A 4,702-nucleotide genomic window follows, 5' to 3' on the forward strand; every position below is an offset into this window, starting at 1 on the left:
CTGCAGTGCAGTGGCAGGATCTCAGCTCACTGCAACCTCAGCCTCCTGGTTTCAAGCGATTCTCCTGCCTCAGCCTCCCGAGTAGCTGGGATTATAGGTGTGCACCACCACATCCAACTAATTTTTGTATTTTTAGTAGAAGCAGGGCTTCACCATGTTGGCCAGGCTGGTCTCAAACTCCTGACCTCAGGTGATCCACCTGCCTCGGCCTCCCAAAGTGCTGGGATTACAGGCATGAGCCACCACACCCAGCCCTTCCTTCGCTTCTGTTGGACATACTCTATCATTTTTGTTAGCAACCATTTTTTAAGCATTGTGTCCTAAGAAGGACAGTTGAATAATTTGTAGGACCCAGTGTAGTATGAAAATACAGAGCCCCTTTGTTCAAAATCTATAAAGAATTTCACGATGGTAACAGCAGAACTCTACTAAAGGATAGTGTTGCACAGAGGACTGAAAATAGCAAAGAAAAATGGCCCAGTTCCCCTATCCCCTCCGGGAAGTGCTTAGAGGTCACTGGCAATGCTTGTACTGCCCCTTTCTAATGGACACATTCTTTCTAAAGGGAAATGAATGCCCATGAAAGCCTTTCTCGCCTCTCTTGGTAAGGTGTCATTATGAGCCTCTGCTCTGGCATGGCTTACACTGCTCTCCCAGGTAAACTGAAAAGACACTATCTCACTTTTCTCACCTCCTAATTCCTGTGGTGGGCAGCCCTCTTCATCAATGCTGTCTACCTTTCAGGGCAGCTGTGATGGGCAGGAGAAGTAAGAGACCCAACGCTGAGCATGTGGGAGACCCTCAGTGGCCATGAAAGAGCCCTGTGCAGGGAGAGATGACCTAAAAGAAGGCAGGTGACACACCACAAAGAATGTTTCAGAGTGGGGAGGAGAGTGCGCAGAGGCACGGAGGCAGGAACAAGTTCCACTGCAGGGTAAGCAGGGTGTGTGTGGAGAAACTGCCCCAGAGGCTCCAGGTGCAGGGGGAGGGCTGGATTTGAGAGGTGCTGGAGACACAGAATCCATAGTGAGGGGAGGGAGAAGTCTAGAATGCCTCCTAGCTTTCATTTGTTTAGGGGCAAATTGAAGCAACAAGTAAATTTAGCCCCCAAATAATGGCAGCTTTTGAAATGAGTTTAACATCAAGGCCATTCTCAAAGAGCTAGGGTCTTGGTTGGAATGCATCATCCCCCAAAGGGTGCATGTTCATCAGACGTTCCATACTTTTCTAAAGGGATTATGAAAATTCCCCTTCTTGCTACTCAAGCTGATTCCTCTGCATGTGTTTTAGAAAAGAGACAGACATTAGCCGGGCGCAGTGCCTGTAATCCCAGCACATTTCAAGGCCAAGGTGGGCAGATCATCTAAGGTCAAGAGTTTGAGATCAGCCTGTCCAACATGGTGAAACCCCATCACTAAAAATACAAAACTTAGCCGGGTGTGGTGGCGTATGCCTGTAGTCCCAGCCACTGGGGAGGCTGAGGCAGGAGAATCTCTTGAACCTGGGAGGCAGAGATTGCAGTGAGCTGAGATGGTGCCGCTGCACTCCAGACTGGGAGACAGGGAGAGACTCTGTCTCAAAAAAGAAAAGAAAAGACATTATTAAAAAGGATTATTTTAAGCCAGAAGGTGGCCCATGCCTCTAATCCCAACACTGTGAAAGGCCAATGCGAGAGGATCACTTGAGGCCAGGAGTTCAAGACCAGCCTTGGCAACATAGCGAAATCCTATCTCTATAAAAAATTTAAAAATTAGATGGGCATGGTGACATGCACCTGTGGTCCCAGCTACTTAGGAGGCTGAAGTGGGAGGATGGCTTGAGCCCAGGAGGTCAAGGCTGCAGTGAGCCATGATTGCATCACTGCTCCAGTCTGGGCAACAGAGGAAGACTCTGTCTCTCAAAAGAAAAAGATTATCTTAGTTTTCTATAATGGTAGCTGACATATTTGCTGTTTAATGTGTACCAAGCACTATGCTAAGTGCTTAATTGCATTATCTCATTTAATTCTCACAGCAGTCCATGAGTTGGACACTTTTATCATCCCCATATTATGGATAAGGAAACAGTTAAGGCTCAGAGAGATTAAAGGCTGGGCCAAGGGCAGACACCAGCAGGTGGTACTGACGTCTGCCTGTTAGGGGCCCACACACTTGGCTGCTGGGCTGTCCTGATTAACACACTCTAACAAAGGAAGTCTTTTTCCCTGTTCACGGGCATTTTGCTGCAAGTTGATTTCAGTCTTTTTCTTGCCTCTTAGATAAAATGAAATATTCACAGAGCTTTCAAAAAACCATTGTTATCCAGAAGCATTTAGGCTTTCTCATGCATATTTTATTTGTCTTGATTACCAGCCAGAATTAACCAACTCTCTAAGCATTTATGGCCCCAAACAAGAAACTTCAAAAATTTGTATTAGATACTTTAGACACACTGTTATAACAATATAAGTGATAAAGTTTATAAAGTTATTCCCAGTGATAGAATACTATCTCCCTGTGACAAGATCCTTTTGACTATTAGTACTGAATGGTATCATGTTATATTTTTATGCAGATTACAAATCTATTTTCAAATGGTTGAATAATATGCTATGAGAAAAATAAATACCCCTTTCTACCTTTAGAAAAGGAATAAAAAGAGGCCAGGTGGGGTGGCTCACTCCTGTAATCCCAGTACTTTAGGAGGCCGAGGCAGGCGGATCACGACGTCAAGAGATCGAGACCATCCTGGCCAACATGGTGAAACCTCTTCTCTACTAAAAAATACAAAAATTAGCTGGGTGTGGTGGCGTGCACCTGTAGTCCCAGCTACTAGGGAGGCTGAGGCAGGAGAATTGCTTGAACCTGGGAGGTGGAGATTGCAGTGAGCCGAGATTGCACCACTGCACTCCAGCCTGGCACCTTGCGACAGAGCAAGACTCTGTCCCCCAAAAAAAAAGGGAATAAAAAGAACAACTTTGGGGGAAGAAATACAAAAGTCGTGATATTACAAACTGATATTTTCAGAATATAAGAGAGAATGACATAGCTTAAATCAACTAAAAATGTGGTTATAAGAAGATGTTTGTCAGGAGAGAAAAACTGATGGTGAATTTTCCTGGAAGGATTAAAATTTGTGATTTGTATGAAGACAGCTGGATGCTCGGCTGACAGTTTTTCAGGGTGGCTTACTGCTGAGGCATACTGCATGTCACAGTGGCGAAGGGAAGGCTCTCTGGGTCTTTCTGCTTTCATGTTTGAGTTTAAATTGTCAAGAAGAAACTACCTTAGTGTCTTTCAACAAAAGGCAAGTCCAAATGTCAGAGAGGGAAGAGAGTTCCAGCAAGGTTCCCAGAAAGCAGAACTTGGGGAGCTGTGGTCAGAAGTCAGGCTGGCACTTCATAGATGTCTTAGGTCTGCTGTCCTTTAGACTCATAGTCAAAAGATATTGATTCCAAAGTATCATTAGAAAGGAAAAAATTTCTCAGTTACCACTGTCAAAAAAAAATCTCCAGGAATAAAATGACAGGATGCAGAGATAGCATTGTCTAAAAAAGGCTCACTTGTAGATAAGTTTATCTATCCAATGTGAAATAAAAATAAAAAGTATCATCAGAAATATAGTTCACAGACAAGGGTTGTTGAGGCAAAAAGAGAAAAAAAAAAATCACTCCACAAGAGGCACCAGAAAAGAAAGTGTTCCCCTCTAACGCCAAGAAGGGATAAATTGATGAGGAGTCATGGCCACTAATGAGGCAACCCATGGCTACTATCATCCAGACTGCAATTATTCCAACAACAACAGTAAGTCACTATGGGGACACATTACAGGACCTCAGTGGTTCAGGATGAAACACTTTCAGATCACATGTCTGAAGAAACTAACTACATGGATGCAACTAGCTGAAGAGAGACTTTGCAAACGTTATCCCGGGAGACATAAATTCTATAGGTGAGCCTGGCCAAGATAAAAACCTCATAATGAGGGCTATCCCAATCAATTCAGACCGCTATAACAGAATACCTTAGAGTGGGTAATTTTTAAACAGAAATTTATTTCTCACAGTTCTGGAGACTGAGAGGTCTAAGATCAAAGTGCTAGCAGATTCGGGGTCTGATGAGGGCCTTCCTCACAGATGGTGTCTTTAGTGTGTTCTCACATGGTGAAAGAGACAGGCTCCCTCAACCCTCTTTAACTGGGGCACTAATCCTATTCATGAGGCAGAACCCTCCTGCCTAAATCCCCTCCCAAAGGCCCCACTTCTTAATACTATTGCACTGGGGATTGAGTTTCAACATATGAATTTTTAGGGGACCATAGCAATGGCCAATAGAAATTAAGTTATTTGGCTGGGCATGGTGGCTTACACCTGTAATCCAGCACTTTGAAAGGCTGAGGTGGGTGGATCACTTGAGGTCAAAAGTTTGAGACCAGCCTGGCCAACACAGCAAAACCTTGTCTCTACAAAAAATGCAAAAATTAGCCAGGCATGATAGCGTGCCCTATAGTTCCAGCAACTTTGGAGGCTGAAGCAGAGAACTGCTTGAATCCAGGAGGCAGAGGTTTCAGTGAGCTGACATTGTGCCACTGCACTCCAGTCTAGGCGACAGAGCAAGACTCTGTCTTAAAAAACAAAATTAAGGTTTGTTTTTGTTTCTTTTTAATTTGCCAAGTTACTTCTTATTAGAGAATTGAAATCAATTTCATAAGAAATGTTAGCCAA

Source organism: Aotus nancymaae, unplaced genomic scaffold (genome assembly GCF_030222135.1).
Source record: "Aotus nancymaae isolate 86718 unplaced genomic scaffold, 86718_ANA_hifiasm-v0.15.2.pri h1tg000010l, whole genome shotgun sequence".
Classification (NCBI taxonomy): Eukaryota; Metazoa; Chordata; class Mammalia; order Primates; family Aotidae; genus Aotus; species Aotus nancymaae.